The 19,800-nt window shown below is 49.7% G+C and overlaps 1 protein-coding gene across 2 annotated transcripts in view; it reads left to right on the top strand.

The window, feature by feature from the left end:
- The window catches only part of LOC102456648 (excitatory amino acid transporter 1-like), a 52,438-nt gene that overhangs the window by 7,200 nt on the left and 25,438 nt on the right, over positions 1-19,800 (top strand). For both annotated transcript variants that reach the window (XM_075902979.2, XM_075902980.2), the window contains exons 2-3: positions 9,979-10,144; positions 16,502-16,600. The gene's annotated coding sequence lies outside the window, so the exon portion shown is untranslated. The remainder of the gene's footprint in view (positions 1-9,978; positions 10,145-16,501; positions 16,601-19,800) is intronic.

The following is a 19,800-nucleotide window of genomic DNA, read 5'->3' as shown; positions in this document are numbered from 1 at the left end:
TGAAGTCTAGGCAGTGTTTTGTACAATGGTTTGTGATCCATTTGTGCCTTCGCCATTTTCCTCCTGTCACAGATGTGCCTACTGTATCCTGTAGTCCACAGCAAAAGGCAAATGGCAAATCTCTTAGGCTACGTCTACACTGGCATGATTTTCCGGAAATGCTTTTAACGGAAAAGTTTTCCGTTAAAAGCATTTTCGGAAAAGCGCGTCTAGATTGGCAGAACGCTTTTCCGGAAAAGCACTTTTTCCAGAAAAGCATCCGTGGCCAATCTAGACGCACTTTTCCACAAAAAAGCCCTGATCGTCATTTTCCCGATCGGGGCTTTTTTGCGGAAAACACTACTGTGCTGTCTACACTGGCCCTTTTCCGGAACAGTTTTCCAGAAAAAGACTTTTGCCCGAACGGGAGCAGCATAGTTTTTCTGGAAAAGCACTGATGATTTTACATTAGATTGTCAGTGCTTTTCTGGAAATTCATGCGGCCAGTGTAGACAGCTGGCAAGTTTTTCCGGAAAAGCGGCTGATTTTCCGGAATAACTTGCCAGTGTAGACACAGCCTTAGGGTACATCTACACTGCACAGCTATTTCGGGACACCGGAAGTATCCTGACATAGCTACCCCACATTTCCACAAGCCACCTGATATTTTGAAATATTTTTCAAAATAACAGGCGCGCTATTTTGCTATCCCGGTAAACCTTGTTGCATGAGGGTTAAGGTATGGCTTGAAATAGCACGTTATTTCGAAATCTGGTGCTGTGTAGACGCGCCAAACTTCAAAATAAGCTATTTTGAAATAGATTCAAAATAAGTTACGCAATTTGCATAGCACAAATTGCGTATCTTATTTCGAGTTTAGGGTGCTATGTAGAAGCCTCCTTAAAGCGTAAATAAGTTGAGTCCTTATATATTTGTATCTGAGTCACTTGTATGGCACTTCCACACTGTGCATTGCTCTGTAAGGCTTATGTGATTACTCTCTAGCTGTAGGAATGTCAGCTACTGTTGCTTTGCTTCCCCTTTGGCATTATCCACAGTTTGATGTCGTCACCCCTAGCCAGCCACCATAGCAATCCTTTCTGCAACTCTCCTGCCGAGCAATGCCCACTGCCTGCCGCAGCTGTCACCGCTCAATACCCAAAAGCCAATTAACCGTGGCTGGATTTTGCCAGCAAGCCGCTCGGACTGTGTCTGTATCCATTGGTAAATGGTCCAGTGTTTCGTGCTGTGCCAGGTCAGGATCAAAGTTGAAATTGCTGAGATCAGGTGGCTCACCAGCACAATACATGCTGGCCCTGCTGCGCTGCCCAGATTGAAAACCAGCATCTCCCACAAGAAGAGAAGGGTGGTGGATTAATGGTCCCCATGCCCAAGGCCAGCAAACAATTGCCAGCTCAAAAAGGAACAAGCAAGCCGTCTCGGTTCCAGTGATTTTTATGGGCTTGTTGGTTTTTGCAGCTTTACAAATAATCATTTTCATGTGAAAAAGTCTAGTTTCTGGCCTTTTTTGCACTGCTGTTTGTTTGTACCCTTTTTCGTGGTCCCTTCTGTACAATTCAGCTTCCCCCTAGCTTTGTCTGTGTAACTGATTTGGCCTGTCCCCTCTCTCACATCAGTGGAGCTGCTCTATGGACAAGTCCCTGGGGTATTCTCTTCCCCACCAAGGCACTGTGGGACAGCTGTTTGGCTTTGCCCAGTTGACACTGACACATTCAAGCACCCTAGTAGCTGCATAAATGTTGCTTTGTGGTTCACATATGGCCGGGTGGTGAAAAAAGTTTCTACATAGACACACCTCAATTGTATTTGCTGTTACTGGCAAGAGGAGCGTATTAGGAGCTGGCTTTCCTGGTAGCATAGATCCGAGCTCAGGACATAGCCAAACCCAGAACCATTGGCTGAAATGAAATCCTGATATGGACATGACGGAGCCTGGATCTTTCTTGGAAAATCTGGGGCTTCAGGGACAGGTTCCCAATTAGGTTTCCCTGTCCAGTGCCTCTTATGGAAGATGACAAAGCTGCCTTCTGATCTGTTGTACCATGAACTCCCAGGCAGATTCTGGTCCCCCTGGCCCTGTTGGTATCGAGGAGTGCATGTTGAGCCCAGCCTTGCCAACAAGGCCCCAAACAGGCACATGGCCGTAGAGCAACTCACAATGGCAGTGGCTGTGGGCTGTCAAGAGGGGCAGCTCACCCTGGCTCCTAGCTCATTAGAGAAAGTGAGCCAGAGGGGAGGTCTGTTGCCAGCATTAGTGCTATCAGGCCACCTCCGCTGTGAGCTCTCTGATCTACTTTCAGTGATTGCTCCTGACCTAGAAGCAGTTAGAAGCGGCCCCTAAGGAATCTCACAGCTCATGGCCCGGAGCTCTTGGAGCCCAGTAAGCAGCCGCGCTAGGGATCCAGGTGTGTGTCAGACTCAGAATCTGCCCAGGCAGCTGGAAAATTCCACTGCTCTTCTCAAGAGTGAGTTTGCATTGGGCCGGGAGCTCTTGAGAAGGGGACCTTGAAAGCTGCCCCAGCTCTGTAAACTGTCACATTTGCCACCTGACCCTTCCTCCCAAGCAAGCTGCTCCCTTTGGTGCCTCTTGTCTCCCTTTGGTGTCTCCTGTCTCCCTTTGGTTTTGGCTGACCCGGAGGAAGGAGTCCTCTGCTAACAGTTCCTCTCAATGCCAGTCTAGCGTAAGGGTGAGGAACCTTTTTTGGGTGGGGTGGGGGGGAGGAAGGGGATGCTGACCCACAGAAAAATCAGTTGAGGGCTGCACAAAGGTCAGAAGGGGAAAAAAACCAAAACCCCAAAACTCACTGAAGTGGCCCTTAACTGAGAAGGAGAAAGACTCCTCACAGTCCACACCAGAGCCTACAAAGGCCCAAGCTCGTAGACTTTTGGGGGCCCTTTAGACTCTGGGGTGGGACCAAAAATGAGGGGTTCACTGTGTAGAAGGAGGTTGCTGGGAAGCAGCCTGAAGTGTGAGGTCTGAGCGGGAGAAGAGTGCAGGAACAGACTAGAAGGGGAGCCCCTAACCTTAGGGGCTGGATCCAGGCATGGTGGGGGGCCGCATGCAGCCCCTGGGCCTTAGGTTCTTCATCCCTGCTCTAGTGACTCAGGTGTGTTCAGGCACGATGGTGACTTTGCCCTCTCAGTTGAGCCGTTTGTGAGGTGACCTCCGTCCCACTAGGAGCTGGGCTCAGACCCATAGATTCATTTTAAATTGGTCCCCAAAAAGCAGTGCTTAAGAACACGGAGCTGGATTCTGTGTCTTCATTCCAGACCCACGAGTTCTCACACCTCATCTCCGAGAACACAGCAGCCACGTGACAGTGGAGAAGGTGTTAAGGGGGGAGCAGTCACCCTAGCGAGGAGAGGAGCAGCTGCGTCAGCTGGAGCTGCGCAGCCCCAGGGTGGGGAAGGCTGCCAAGTTACAAAGTACATGAAGAGTTAAAGCTCCCCCAACCTGTCCCATCCCCTACCCAACCCTTGGATGGTTATGGGGTGAGTCCTGGAGCGTGCAGGGTACACACACGTTTCAATGGCTAAGCACAAGGATGATGTCTCGAATTCCAGGTTTCAGACATGCAGGTTCCCCCTGCACTGATGTTCAGGGCAGGGTCTGAGACTCCTCATGTCCCATCTTCAACCCACTGACCCCCTGCCAAGGTGGAGGAGCTAATGGAAGAGGATGCAGGTGCTGACTCCTGGGGGTGCATGAGGAAAGGGGGTTCCACTGCTGATCTGTGATTTGGTGCATGAGCCATGGAAATCCCAAATGTGCTGAGACCATGTGGCTAATGAGCCTTTGAGTGTAAAAAACCTAGCCAAATGGATGAAGTGTCACTGCTGACGCCACCTTGCCTCTGTGAGTTCGCCCACCTTTCAGGTCTCTGGCCTCGAGCCAGCATCTGTCTGGAGCTGGGATCATGTGTTCTCCCCTCTGTTAGCTATGAGTTCCATAGCTGGCCTACCGTAGTTCAGCTCCTCTGGAGCAATGACAGTGATAGGCAGTGACAAGACAGCCACCTGAAAGGAAAATATTGCTTTACTCAGAACCAAAGTATTTTGGAGAAGACCGATCTTAACCCAGCCTGTCTATGTGTCTTTTTGTTTCTAAGGGATACCATTCCCTGGTTGCTGGAAGGCCAGCAAAGTCCTTCAAGCTGTCTTGTCTCTTCTCTACACTGGCACGTTTTGTCACCAAAAAACCCTGCCTTTTGGTGACAAAACTATGCTACTATTTACACTGCAATGTGACTTTTGTCGGGAAAAATGCACAGTTTTGGCAACAAAAAACTTCCACCCCTGCAAGAGATTTTTGTCTTTTCCCTTTATTGTCAATAAAGAGCTAGTGTGTACTCTGCTGTTTGTTTTGTCAAGAGAATTGGCTTCCTCCAGTATCCTACAATGCCTGCCTCAGTGTTTTGCAATCTATGCTACCCTGCAGGCATGTGCCCGCCCCCTTCAAAGCTCAGGAAGTATCTGACAGCTGAGTGAGCTGCTCCCTTTGGGGAACAAAGAACAAATCATTGGATTGCTCCTTCCTTTTCTGCCCTGAGCTAGGAACACAGCGGCAGGCAGGCTGCTGCTGCAAGGGAGAGCCGGGAGAGACAGCTGTGCTGCTTTAAACTCATCAGCATGGAGAGTTCATAGAGCAGTTCTGCCTTCCCACAACACCTCCTTGTGGGATGTTCACTCACATTGCTTTGCTCTATCTGCCAACAGGATGTTAGCCATGTGGCCATGAAATGTTAACAGTGGGAGGCAGAAAAACGGCTTTGACCGGTTTTCACTTTTGGCGACTTTTGCATGTCTACAGCACTTTTGTCACCAACCTTTCCCGGTGTAAACGTAGCCTCTGTCTCTTCTACAGGGAGCAGCTCACTCACACTCCACCACAAGAGTCTTTTTAACTGGTCAGTGTCCCTTTCATCTCTAGGTTCCCAGCTTTGGCAAACAGTTGAATGGCTGGAGCATGGAAGTACCATCTTCATGGCTAATAGCTCAGCCATTGTCTTGGAATTGCCCCAAAGTGTGTGTTGATAAGTTGCTTATCTAGGGTCAATTGCATTGCTTTTCTGCTTGGTTTTTCCCTACAGGCCAGACACGCTTCCCTGAATGAATCTAATAGCCAGGGCTCGCCGAACCGCGGCGAGCCCCGCTACCAGCCCCGCTACCAGCATGCGCAGAATGCCCGAACCCAGCTCTTCCGGATTGCAATCTACTCGCCACGGGAGAGTAGATTGTGTTATTTGTCGAGCCCTGCTAATAGCCAAATATAACTATGCAGTAATCGGTACCTTTCTGATCAATTCATATCCAATATTCATACAGTAACCCATTTAAAGATTTTATTAAAGCTAATGTTTGTAATCAGTTTCACACTACACACGTTAAAAAGGAAGGCATTGTATGTCTGTGGTCGAGCTTGTGTCATGAGAAATTACAGGTGTCGGTTACAACGTTCACAAGACCCATTGAGTACATAACCAGCATTGACCCAGATTGAGGGTATGAGAGTTTTCAAAGGAGCAGAGAATAAATTCTGGGGGGCACCACCTATAAAGTGTACAGAGGCAGAGTCAGTGGTGGTAAAGTGGTGTCCCTCGGTCCATTGGTGTCTGGTAGATATCAATGTCTCGTGTTGTGGTTCTAACGTGAACTAATGTCACTGTAAATTCCATTTCCTTAGAATCAAGAATCAGAGGGGTAGCCGTGTTAGTCTGAATCTGCATAAACAACGAGAAGTCCTGTGGCACCTTATAGACTAACAGATTTATTGGGGGATTAGCTTTCATGGGAAAAGACCCACTTCGTCAGATGCATGTAGTAGAAATTCCAGAGGCAGGTATAAATAAACAGGCACATGAAAAGAAAGGAGTACCAATCAAGAGGAAGGCCAGAGATAATGAGGTCAATTCAGTCAGGGAGGATGTGGCCCACTTTTAGCAGTTGATGTAGAGGTGTGAACACCAAGAGAGGGGAAATTGCTTTTGTAGTTTGTGAATGGTTAGCAGATTCTGACCTCCCGAATCCTCCCCTCTGGTTACTGGTATTTTTTTTTAAACCATCTGGCAACCCTACGGGCGAGCCTGGCGGTTGCCCAGGGCCGCCAATTGGTTAGGACTGGCCCTGGGTACTACACAAAGCTTTGAAAACAAATCAGTGCAGATATAGCTGAATGGCATATTATATGCTATTGTCATCATCTTGATGACGCCTGTGCTTTTCTCTTGGTCTTGTGTAGGCTTCTTTAGCTATATTTGTGTGTCTGCTGCTATTAGCTTCCTTAGTCTGACAGTTACTGTCTTTCTGCTCATATTCTGCTTTTTCCTGTACATTCTTATCTGACATGAGAACTACTGTTTGTTGCTGTGGCTCTCAGGACTTGGTTCTTTCTATTGGTTTGAATGATTCCTGGCCAATTTCTTCGTTATAGCTACAAGCTTTTGCTTGTTTTGTAAGGTGTTGCCAGGTTTTCTGTGGGTGAAGATCTTCCTACAGTTTAGATGATAAAATATGTTAGATAAATCCTTGGTGTTTTTATATTGCATAATGGCAACACCTTTTTTAATCTCTGTGGCTCTTAAAAGAATCTTCTGTGATTCCATGTCAGTTCTGTGTAAGGATCCTCCACATCACATAACATACATGTGTTTTTAGACCTTTGTGTTGTTCGTGGATGCCTTTTTTGAATTGGTTTCTATTGTTCATTGAGGAATCACAATCTCATCCCAGTGAAATCAGAAGCCAGCTGAGGGGGAAAAAATTCGTAAGAACCTTATTGTATACAACAACAACCTGAAAGCTGATTTTTAAATTGAAAAATAGCTATTTTAATCCCTGCAGAATCAAAATATTTTTTCATGGGAGGCATGACCCTCTGTTGTTGGTTGCCATGGCAACAGTTATGCAAATGACACTGTTTAATTTGACTAAAAATCATTATTTTTATGAGAAAGTAATCATCTAAAATTGGGTGAAGATGTTTAGTCAAAGTATGGTTTAACGCGTTGCCTACCTTCACATGTATGGTTTCCATGGAAACAGGCCTAACTCTACTATGCAGAATGGGACACCACGTATTTTTGTAATGTGTATTCATGGACCTAAAATATTGTCTGGCTGATGGTTTATCTGTCTCTTTCTTCACCACCCTCCTCCAGAAAGTCTATCCTAGATCTATGAGAAACTTCCTTGATACCTGTTTTGCCAAAACCAATGCATTCTCAGGAAAAGTTTCAGCAAATTCTCCTGCAGCACACTGCAGATGTGAAACACTGCAAACTGCTGGCCAGGGTGGATAAAAATATAAGTTTTTTTTTTTAAAAATTGGATTTTTTTTAAATTTAAATTGGATTTTTTTAATTTAAAAAAATTACCAATAAAGTATTATATTTCTCATTTAAAAATAATAGCGACAATGACATTTCATCACAAACATGCTAAACGTACACTCACCAGCTCATAAAAACGAATTAATGGCTCTAGTTTACTATTTCTGTTTCTCAGCAGACTAAAACGTAATTTGTGCAAATACAGACACAGGTTGGAGAGGATTGTTTGTGTTAGGTGCTTCTGTGGTGGTGTACCTGGGCCAAGCATGGCGGAGGAGTTAGTTAAGACATTGTCTTGAAGACAGAGACACAATCTAGAGGAAAAGGTGGAGGCAGCATAGAAAGGAACAATGGAACAGACTGGGAAAAAAAAGGGGAGACATTATTCAGTGCACACATGGATTTCTATATTCTCCCACACTTTTGCCACAGAAAAACTCCTGGCTTCTGGGTATAAAAGAGACCCAATCTGGAAATATTTTGAAGAAATTTGTTCCCTGGGTACAAAAGGAAAATGTGTCAAGTGTAGGCAGTGCAAGAAGATGATGCAGGGCCTTGTTGCAAGAATGAAACATCATAAAGAAAACTGCTTGTTAGGAGCAAATGATGTGAATTAAGATATGGATCTGGTTGAGTGGCTCCACTTAAATAATTCACTTTGCAATGTGTCATTGTTCAAGACTCTGCCTTTTTCTAGAAGGGTGATTTGACAAGTAAATTCTCAAGCTGTTCACTGTGTAGGGTTGCTAGATGGTTTCAACAAAAATACCGGACACGCTTGACATTACATCACAATTGACATTACATCTTATTTAGAAAATACTGGACATTTATATTTTCTCATTTATATCTTCTCAATTTGTTTCCCGAACAAAAAGCTCAAATACTGGACTGTCCGGTTCAAAACTGGACACCTGGAAACTCTATCACTGTGTTGGATGTGGCTAAAAAAAAAAAAAAGTTAAGCTGAGCTAATCCTTATGGCTTGTTTAATTGGTTAACTAGCTTTAGAATGTGTCACTCAAGTATACAATACAGAAAGCTGCAGTACAAGAAATCTAGAGGTGCCAATTGCCACTGAGTATCATTTTCTTACTGTATACAGCCAGTCCCCGAGTTGTGAACGGTCGACTTACAACCGTTCGCAGTTAGGACCAAAACTGTCGTAAATGGCGGATCCTGAGTTATGAACGCGATCCGCGCTTACGAAAAGCACGGTTGCGTGTAAGTCTATGGGGTCCGACTTACAAACAAACTGAGTTACGACCAATTGCTTGGTCCGTAACTGGTTCATAAGTCGGAGAGAGGCTGTATTGCGTAATAAACGTCCCTTATTTTGTAACATCTTGGCCACAGACCGTAATGGTGATGACACAAGTCTAGACCCTATTTTACTTCAGCATAACTCAGCTTTTCCAAGGGAACCCCATTCTCAAAAAACAGAAGTGCCTGTAAGTTCAGTGGGGCTTACTCCACAATTAAGTGCACTCTCAGCAGAGCCAGAGTGCACTCTCAGCAGAGCCAGGCTTAGCTTTTGTATCTTGATTTAAATCAGTTATTTAAATCAATCCACTCTGCTGCTGGCAACGACCTTCCAACCCCTGGGAGATATGGTTCACCCTGTGCCCCTTTGCAGGAGCTGAGAGTGGCTAGATCGTGCTTCCTCTTGTCCCCTAAACTGTATACTTGAGGTAGTGTTTAGAGCAGTGTTTCTGAACCTTTTTTATAAAGTACCCCTTTTTCAAAAAAACAAACAAAAAAAAGCACCCCCAATACCTACAGTTTTCAGACACACACCATTTTTTCCCACCATTACATCACATTTGTTTAAACAACTTAATCGTAGCCGGCCGGGCGATGAAATTTTTGGGCGTAAAAAATACAAAAATAATACAGCGCTGTAAAACTTAAAACAAAAATTCAGTTTTCTCTAAGTTTCAGTTGTGTTGAAATGTACGCGTATCACTGGTTGAGAAACACTGGTTTGGAGTGCCCAGCTGCCATGGGAAAGGGAGTTCTAGGAATCGGTATTGAATAAAGCCCTGATGAAAGCCAGTGGGAGCTATGCCTGTTTCCCTGCAGGTGGTTTTGGCCCACTGCTGACATGTATTTGTATGGCATCTGGCTAGACATAGCGGATGCACGCTATTGCAGATCCCACATGTGTGGACGCGGGGAGAGCAGTCACATTTTCAGTTCCCTGAGCTAAGCTGTGCAGGCAGCCCTTGGAGGTACTGTTTGCATAGATCAGGCTGATGGGAGAAGAAAATCGGGGGATTCTGACCCGGTTACTCCCCAGCTGTGGGATCCAAGTGGCTTTCTGAATTGCAAGGCAGCCTTCAGGAAAGCAGCAGCATGAAGAAATGGGCTGGGAGGGAAGCTGGAGTCTCCTGGGGATGCCTTGCATTGTTCTTGCCCAGCTCTCGTCACTGTCACTAACTCCGTTCTGTGGCGTGTGCGGGGAGGCAGAGGAGCTCGGCCAAGCCTTGTCAGTGTTAATTGCAGGGTGGCATCGACGGAGCATCTTGGTGACAGGTGCCTGGAGTCCCCAGCTCCCCCACAATCCGTTCAGATCTTCGCAGTCTCCTCCTCCCTGCTACCTCCACCCCCACGGCCGGCGGAATAATACAGCCATCCTTTCTCCTTTCAGAGTAGGCTGCTGAGAGCTCCGTGCTCGCTCTGGACCTTCCCAAGACCATTTCGCCGCCTTCCGTGGGGCGGGAGGAGCAAAGAAGAAAAGAACAAACGGACTCAGAATAATCCCCCAAGAGCACAGACACGTTTTCAGACCATAGTCCTGCTGATTCCTGCTTCAGGTGAGTTGGCTTGCCAGGGAAGCTGTGATTTCCCCCACGTGCTTGGGGGGACCAGGCAGATGTCTGTGGGGATATGTGGACGCAATAAGGGAGGGTGAGGGCTTCCCCAGGCATGTGGGTGAGGGAACTCTGCTGTCTTGTGCTTTCTAAAGGGGGCTACCCAGAGGGGGTGACTGGGAAAAGCACTCTGCCCCAGCTGTGGAGCGATTGTGTTATGGGGCTATATTTTGTGGGGCCAGAGACTGGTGTGAAGCAGATTGCATTGGGGTACCAGTCTGCGGCGGGGAGATTATTTCTTGCCTTCTGGGAACTGGACAGACTCTGGATCAGAGCGGTGCAGTGCCCTACACAGTCATCTGGAGTGGAACCTAACTCCCTAATCCATCCAGTCCCCTGGGGAATTTGTTCCTGGCTCTGCCACTGCCTTGCATGGCCTTGGGCAGGTCCCTTAGCCTCTCTCTGCCCCAGCTTCCCTGCTTGCAGGGGACCAGAGCTACTCAGGCCGTGTGTGCTGGGGAAGGCCTGGGGAGAGTGACTGCACAGTATTGGCAAACAGAAGGGGTGATTTTTGATGAAGAGAAGAAAGAATAAACAGGGGAAAGGAGGTTTTTTCCTAGAGCTTTGCAGGCAGCCCAGCATACCCAGTCCAGAGCCAGCTCAGCTCCCTCACCATTGTGCATGCAAAGGGGCTGCTCCATTCATCCCACACAAAGGACACTGCTCTTCCCAGTGACCCTTGAACCTGACCCCGGGGAGCCCTCAGGACAAGAGTGGGCAGGCACTGGCTCCGGCATGGCCCAGCCATGCCTTTCTGCCTCTTTCCTGGCACTCCCATGAAGGGCAGTTAGTGCCACAGGGTAGGAATTGCTTGTTGCTCACACCAGTTTCCAGGCAACTGAGGAGAGCTCCAAGGCTAGCTATCTAGCCAGGGCTGGAGCCCGGTCCAACCAGCGTCTCCCTGGAGGGACCTCAACACTCCTTCCCTTCTGCCTTCCCTCTCCCTTCCCAGCAGCTCTGGAGAACTCCCCACCTTCTGTCCTGGCCCTGGAGAATTCCCCTTCTACCCTCTGCCCCCAGCTCTGGAGAACTCCCCTCTGCCCATGGTACTGGAGAACTTCCCCCTTTTACTCTCTGACCCCAGCCTTGGAGAACTCCCCTGTGCCCTCTGCCCATGGTGCTGGAGAACCCCCCTCTCCTCTGAACCTAGCCCCGGAGAACTCCCCTCTGCTCTGTCCAGGGCGCTGGAGAACTCCCATCTCCCCAAAGGAGCTGACTCCCCTCCCCAGGGAGCAGCCAACACACCACCTCTCTGTAACCGCCTGCTCCATGCTGGGGAGTATCTCTCTCGTTCCCCTTACCGGTCATTATCTGCCTAACATCTGCCACCTCCACTAGCCTCCTGGGTCCTGTGTTGCCCCTCTTCCACTCCTGCAGGGTGCCTCATTGGTGCGACCTGCGAGGGGTTTCCTGGCTGCCCCCACGGAATACACTGTTCTTGCACAATAACAGCATTCCCAGGAGATGGGAGAAGGGGGCTCAAATGTGTTGATTGGTCCCAAGGCCTCTGGCTTCTTCTGAGCTGCGAGGAAAGCCTGAGGAGTGGGGAGGAGACTGGGAGGCGCTGTCTGTTGGTGAGGTGAGGTGGGGTCAGGGCCACCCTTGCAATGCTGGGCTCTGTACAGCCCAGCACCGGCACCTTCCCCTGTCGGGGGAGCGGTTGCTCCATAGGAGGAAGAAGCTGAGGGATGGAGGTAGAAGTCTGCCAACTCTCCCTAGCCAGCTGGACCAGTCTGGGAGAGATGGCAACCCTGGAGCAGAGCAGGGAAGGAGGCTCACCTGCCGGGCCAGGAGAGCAGGTGGGAGGCGTGAGTGCGGGTTCGAGGACTCGGGAGGAGCAGAGGGCGGCTGTGCAGCCGGCCAGAGGGAAGCGGCACTTTCAAGGGGGAACAGCTGCCTTGCTCCAGCCGCCAAATGTGCAGCCTCCCCCTGCTCCTCCAGAGTTCTCCGATCCACACTTGCACTGCTCGCTGCCACCTGGCCAGCTGGGGCTGGACGCATAGATGCTGGAACTAGGGGTGCCCCCCTGTTTTGAAGTGGTTTCCATTCTATACAGGATTTACACTTGGGTTCACTGGTTCACAGAGAGGCTGGGGGGTACCGGGGCCCCATGCACAGCACACGGCTGCCTAGGGCACCATGGAATTTGGGGAAATTTGGTGCCCCGTGTTTGTGCTGCTCCATGTGGCTGCATGTTTTGTGTGTGGGTAGGAACAGCCCAGGGTGGGATTGGTGGCCCCACTGGGTGCTGGAATCTCTTCCCAGGGGCAGACCAGGCAGAGAGCAGGAGAGGGGATTCCTTTCAGTAGAGAGCACTGGTTTCCCTGCAAGACTTACACGGATTCGATTAAAGGATGCTGAGCCATTTCCTTTCATTGAATCCACCTGCTCTGATTATTATGAATGAGCCTTTGCAATGGGCATTGCTAACTGGGCTGGCTCTGGTAAGTCTTGGGAAGAGCCTGAGTGGTCTGCTAATATGAGTGATGCCCAACACTCAGGATTCTCCCCTTGGTGCTAGTCAGTGTTCCCTCTCATTTGTTTCCATTGGTGTGCGGAATACATTTTGTTACGTGCGCTGAGGCAGGTGTAGATGTGCACCGTGAGTAGAAACACACGCTGCCCTTGTGGGCAACTGTGGGCACTCTGCCAATCAGCTGGGCGGCACCCGAAACTCTCCTGGGCAGCCGCCTAAGCGCTCAGGTTACAGGGAATACAGGTGCTAGTAGGAATAGGAGGGCAAGGATATATCAGCCACCGGGATTTTCGCCATCGTAGAGCCAGGAGCAGGGGCTGCTTTGCACTAGCATTCCCACCCTGGTGCTAAAGCTCACCAGTGAAAAGGTCCAGAACACACAGGGTGCCCACCCTGGATTCCTGGGTTCTAATTTTGGCATTACTACAGACTCCGTGGAGACCATGCTCAAGACAACTTCCTCCCTTGGTGCCTCCGCCTCTCCTCCCCCCTCTGTGAAATGGAAATGGTGCATGCCTGCCCTTGTACAGCGCTTGGAGATGTAAATGCAACGTGGCATTGATCCGTACAAGCCCGTCTCACTAATTCTGCCATGTTGGTGAAGGGAAAGTCTCTGCCCTAGGAGCCAGTCCAGCACTTAGTTCAGTGCGTCATACGGAGTCCGAAGCTCTCAGCAATCCCCTCGCCCTGGTCAAAATGATGAGGTGGGCCAGTTGGGCCCCCGTCCTTGGCTTCCATTTGGATGAGGCCACGGACAGGGATTTCTTGCGGCAGTCTGTTGCTGGCTTCCTTTAGGGCCCTGTTTGTTTCAGATAGTTGATCCCAGAGCGGCTTTCTGGGCTGAATCCCATTCTGATTGATTGATTGAATTACTGCCGTTTGCTCAAGTTGTTTGGCAGCAGGTCCCTTCTCGGAGGTGCAGGGGAGTGGGTCTGTGTTTGTACCTGTGCCACAGCCTTGCTTTGGGCTTGGCATGCAGCCTTGCTGCTGAGATGGGTGTTGGTGATTGTGCAGCGCAAAGCCCTCTCCAGTAAGTGCCTCACTGGGTGAGTTACGAGCAAATGAAGTGTGATTCAGCGAGTTACCCCAATGAGCGTACTGTGGGGGGGGGGGCAGGGAGAGAAACAGATCCTTCATATTTGCATTTCATGGCCCCTTAAAAGGGGAAATGCCCCCCCCCTCCGGGATTGCGGTGCTCTCCCAGGGCACCGAGAACTGTAAATTACTGGATTACCTCTCTGCCTCAGCAAGAGAAAGCTTTGCTGGAGTGCACAGTTGTCTGTGTCACCAGCAAACTCCTTGAGAATCTGCCAGTCTAAACCTTCCCTTGCAAGCAACATCCAGGGAGTCTCGGGGCCACATCTGCTCCCTCCTGTTGGACGCACAGAAATGACCAAGTGCACTGCCTCTTAAGTGCACTGCGTCCAAAGAGGCAGTGCACACTCCCGCCTGTTAGCTTGGCACTTTGCTAGATAGCACTGAGACAGATAATAGTCAACCTAAGCATCAGTTTATTAATAAAGAGCGTGGATTTCAGTGACACAAAGCTAGCGTCATAGAGATAGAAATGGTTGCAGATAAAACAGAAGTAGAAGCAAGCCCCGTAGAGTCTAAAATGTAACAGATGACAATCCTATAGTTAGTTCTCACTGTCTTCAACCCACATGGCTGAAGGATCTGCCTTTCACAGATTCCAAAAGCGCTGGTTCCTTTTGTCCCTTAAGGGAGGGATAACCAACGGGTTCTCACCCCTTCTTTTTATAGTCCAGTAAACCTCTGATAGGGATTCTTTTTAAGGGTGTTCCCAGATCGGGGTTTCTGCCCATGCTGCTTGTGCTCAAGGAAGCTGACGCAGTGCTGTCTTCCTTGTCCTTTGGACAATCTGCTTTGTCAGTTGGTTTAATCGCTGTGTTTACCTTGGGTGTCAATGTATTTTCATTCTCCGTGGCATCCCCTTGCTCAGTTTACAACAGAGATGGAGGCAAATGGACAAAACAATATTCCTCTGTCTAGGACAGACTTGTTTATCAGCTCTTCTTGGATTGTGCTTGGTCTGAACCAGCGGTGGGCAGTAACTGGCCAATGGCTGGACACTGTTTGCCTGGGTTAGCCCCTGGCAGGTCACTGCTGCCGTATTTACCTGCTTCTCTGCAGGTATGGGCACTCTAGCTCCCATTGGCCATGGATCGTCATTCCCAGCAGCTGCAGGAAGTGGTGTGCACTGGGACACCATTTCCCGCAGCTCCTATTAGCTGGGAATGGCAGTCCCCTTGCCGATGGGAGTTGCAAGGGCCTGTACCTGTGAAGGCCTAGGCAAATGATGTGGTGGTGGCCCTCCAGGGGCTCACCCTGGCAAACAGCTGCTGTTGCCCACCCCTGATCCAAACACATTTTAGTAACTTATTTTCCTCCTTCGTACATAGTTCTTTATGCACAATTGTACATACATCATGCGATGATATTCATGGCCTGCGTGTTAGTATCTTGCAGGGTAGCCTATAAGAACTATTTGGATGAATATTAGAACAGCAACATGTTACATGTAGTGAGTGTGTTAGGCCTGCTGTAGTTACAGTCCGTGAACTCTTTGCCAAAGGGCAGTGAGACTTCCTGTTGTGTTGGTCGGTCTGGGATTATGCTCACCCATGAGCAGTCTCTCTCTTTTTTTAAGGCGAAGCAACTTGGGCCACAGGGATTTGCTTTTCTGGCTGCCCCTTCACCACCAGGACTAGTTTTTAAGCCGCAATGCCCTGCACCCCAGGGACTGCTTTCTAGACTTTGGCTATTAGATCACGCTGTCCTGTAATCCAGGGGCTACTCTATAAACTATAGCCATTAGGTGCCACAGCCTGTTCCATAGACTGCGACCATTAGGCCGTGCTGCCCAGTAATCCAGGGGCCACTTTGGCCATTAGATTGTGCAGCCCTGTTACGTAGGGGCTATTTCATAGACTTTGGCCATTAGGCCGTGCTGTCCTTCATCCAAGGGATTGCTGTAGGGACTCTGGCCATTAGGCCATGCTGCCCTGCAAGCAAGGGCTGCTCCATAGACTTTAGCCATTAGGCTGTGCTTCCCTGCAGTGACAGACTGCCTTGGGTCAATGACAGATGGGGAGCAGAAATAGCGGTGTCCAAACACCCCTGTGATCCCCACCTCCTTGGGACAGGGAGTGCATACACTGCCCCACCCATGAAAGCTTATGCCCAAATAAGGGTGTTAGTCTTTAAGGTGCCAGAGGACGACTCCTCGTTTTTGTAGATACAGACTAACCTGGCTTCAGAAGCATGCTTGTTCCTCCAGCAGGGACTCGCCCACCTTGCTGCTGCGTCAGATATAACTGGCTTGCTCTGGGTGTTGCTGAATTTGGATCTCTTCGGCAAGGAGCCAGCCCCCAGCCAATACAGAAACTTGCTCAGTCCTTTTTTTTAAAGAATCAGATCTCTGTAAGCTCCCCTCTGACGATTTGGTTCCTGAGATTGTGCTCCTGAAACTACAGGAGCGTTCGAGAGGCTGCCCAGCGAGATGTTATCTGTTTAGCTTTTACCACAGAGCTCGAAGGCTGCCCGAGACGCTGAACTGGAAGTGTAGGTGTCACTCAGAACTGTTCTCAGTCAGTCGCGCGTTATAACTGGAGTCATTTTGAGACCAATGGGAAACAGGCCAGCTCAGTGAAATGAAACCCCCGTTTGTGAAATGGGTTTCGTAACAGGCCTGTCTCCTTGCATCATCTGTATAGCACTTGGCCCTTCAGCTCCTTCTAGGTTTGGGAGCATGTTCATGCTGCTCAGGGTGTTTATAGTGTTATGCTTGGCTTGCATTTCAGCTCCCAACCTGGTCTGCGGGGAACCCAGGCCACGTCACAGCCTGTACATTGCAGCTGCCGTATTCTGAGAGGAATTGCTGGCCCCTTTCATTACAACAGGTATGTTGGAGACATGAGAGGCATTTCAGTGCTAGCAACTGGACTTATTTCTGAGGGAGACGCTGTGTCTGTGTGGGGTGACTTCTGGAACAGGCTCCTTGCCAGTGGGGATGGCAAAGCTTTAGAGATTTCCTCACGGTATAGACCACTGTAAATTGTGTCTCCAAAGTCATTCTTGCTTTGGTGTGGATTTTTTTCTTTTGGCCGAATAGATCTACCTTAGGAATGAACCTGGAGAAGTAATGTGGCCGGTGCACTACGTGGGCTTCGCAGAGTTCCGTTTGCTTCTGATTTTGACCATGAAGATAGATGGTTACAATGAAAAACTTTAAGAAGGAAATTGAATAAGGAAAAGTTATTTACTTGTTCCCCTAACAAAAGAACTAGGGGTCACCAAATGAAGTGAATAGGTTGCAGGTTTAAAACAAACAAAAGGAAGTTTTTCTTCATGCAGTCAACCTGTGGAACTCCTTGCCAGTGGATGTTGTGAAGACCAGGACTTTAACAGTGTTCAAAAAAGAACAAGCTAAATTCATGGAGGAAAAGGTCCATCAATATTTATTAGCCAGGATGGGTAGGAATGGTGTCCCTAGCCTCTGTCAGGGACTAGAAATGGATGACAGGAGAGGGATCACTTGATGATTACCTGTTTCTGTTCACTTCCTCTGGGGCATTTGGCATTGGCCACTGTCAGAAGACAGGATACTGAGCTAGATGGACCTTTGGTCTGACCCAGTGTGGCCGTTCTTATGTTCTTAAGATAACAGTTTTTATTGTACAGTGGCTGGAAATTAGGGAGTAGGGATGTAAAATCTCATTTAATTGATTAACCAGTTACATTTTATGTTTAACTGGTTAACTGATTAAAAAGAGGTGGGCAGGGGAAACCTCCCCCCTGCCATGGCTGTTCCAACTGGTCCTGTCTTTGGGTAGCCATGTTAATGTGTACCCATGCCCAGGCTCATTGGTTAACCCGCATGGTTACTCGGACCCCACTTCCCACACTGCTGCCTCTGATCAGAGGCAGCAGCGCGGAGGGTGGGGCAGGTGGCACCCTGCACATACTGGCTCCTGTGCAGCTGACTTCCCCTTCCGGCCCCTGTGCTGCTGCCTCTGCTGTAGGCCCGAGAAGCTGTTACCCATCTCACTGATGGGGTAGAGGTTTGTGCTTGTAACAGGTTGGGACTCGCTGCCATGGCACCTCAGTCAGTGTCTCGCCCACTGTTATCTGTGTTTTCCCTCTTCACTACCACATTGTCAGGCCCCACATCCCTCCAGCACATGGTGCCCCTTCCCTTGGGTACTGCCCCATGGCAGTGCCCATGGTCTGGGGTCCTCTCCTTTTGGGCACCCCATTACTCCTAAGCCACCACTTGCTTCGCTCTCTAGCCCCTTACTTCAGGGACAAACTGCAGTCTGAACTGGCCCCTTTATCATTGGCAAGGAGGGTCGGACCAGCTGCCTATTCCTGACCTGACGGCTCTGCAGCCCTTGTACCTCCCTGGGCCCCTATTGCTGGGCCTCAGCCTGGAGTATATTTAGGCCTCAGCTCCCCTGGCTCCACCCTGCCTAGCCCCAGCATTGCTCTGTCCAAGGCACCTCTGCTAGAAGGCAGCTAGGTCCTTCTCCCTCCTTTCACGAGGAGTAACGGTAGTTCGAACTAGGAAGCCTAGTTCGAACTACCTAGTTCGTGCCCCGTGTAGCCGCGCTGCACGGGGTTCGAACCAGCGGGGTTTTAAAAATGGCGGCTCCCCGCTTGTGCAAATGAAGCCCGGGAAATTCAAATCCCGGGCTTCATTTGCAAGTGCGGTATGCCTACATTACCCTGCTAGTTCGAACTAGGAGGGTAGTGTAGACATACCCTCTGAGTGCTACTGTTACATTTGGGTAGATGGGAAGCGCAGCATAGCCAGCAGTCCCTCTTGTGACCGTACAGTCTAACCCAGGAGTTCTCTGCTTGGTGTCCCCTTCCGCTTCCCTTGTTTGAAACCTTTGACCTGCACCCTGTCCCCTGTTTTTCATCATTTGTCCCCCATATTCAGTTGAATTCTGGGTCTAGTCCCTCCTGCAAGTCTGGGGGAGAGGCCTTTAGATTGCGCCCGTCCATCCCCCCACCCATAATCAGGGCCTGCCCGAGCCCTTTTGGCGCCCTGGGCCCGGGCACGCGGCGCCGTCCCCGGGCGCATGGCTCATGCGTGGGCCCACCTATGGGGTGCATGCGCGGGCTGGCCACGGCCGTTGGCACGCAGCCCGGGGCCCGCCCCTGGGGCACACGGCGCATGTGCTGTCCAGCCCGGCAGGGCCAGTGCTGATGGCGCACGTGCCGGGTCGTGCAGGGCCCCGCGGCCGTGGGGGGAAGGGCACTGCTGGCCGGCACCGCGGGAGCTGGGCGCACGGTACCTGATGGCAGCTGTAAGGGACGCCTTGAGCCCCTTACAGCTGCCATCAGGCGCCCCCCATCGGTTGGTGCCCTGGGCAGCTGCCTGGCTCGCCCATGCCTCTGTCCGGCCCTGCCTGTAATGCAAATAGGAGTTCAGCCAGGAGCAAGGCAGAACCACAGTCTCTCTCTGCACCTGGCACCTTCAAAACCTCTCCAGCAGGGGGCATTACAAAAATGGAACCACCATTTTTTGAAATTGGTAGATATCAAATTCTAGCTTGCTCTCTCCTCCCCCTCCCTCCCCGTAGAGAGGGCTCAGAGCCAGATCGAGAGCAATATCCTTGTCCTGAAGTCACGATTGTGAACATGACGACTCCCCCAAAGTTCCTTGTTCCAGTGCATCCAATTTCAGGTGAGGTGGGGAGGGTCTTCTCATTGCCTATCTGGATACAATTTGGTAGTATAAATAGGCCTCTCCATTCACCCCAAATTTCCCTTTGCTCCATGTCACAAGGCTGTCGTCCACTAGCATCCCCCTAGGCCAACCAGTCTCAAATCTGACCCACGGCCCTTTCCTTGGTGGCTGTTAGAATGATCATGTGAGAAAGCACATTTGATCATTTGCCAGTGGGAAGGGGTAATATGAAGTTGTCCACTTAACAAAAGAGCTTGAAAAACCACTGCTGTAAATACCTGGTCAGGGACAAACTGCAGCTACTTCAGAAGCTCAGTTCAGCAATTGATCCAAATCTCTGTTCTGCAGAATCCTACTAGAAATTTCGTAACGAGATTCGTGATGCTTCCTCTCTAGTCAGAAATA

The sequence above is a fragment of the Pelodiscus sinensis genome, chromosome 32, assembly GCF_052426305.1.
Source record: "Pelodiscus sinensis isolate ZL-2025 chromosome 32, ASM5242630v1, whole genome shotgun sequence".
Taxonomy (NCBI): Eukaryota; Metazoa; Chordata; order Testudines; family Trionychidae; genus Pelodiscus; species Pelodiscus sinensis.
This window is presented reverse-complemented; position numbering and strand designations above follow the sequence as displayed.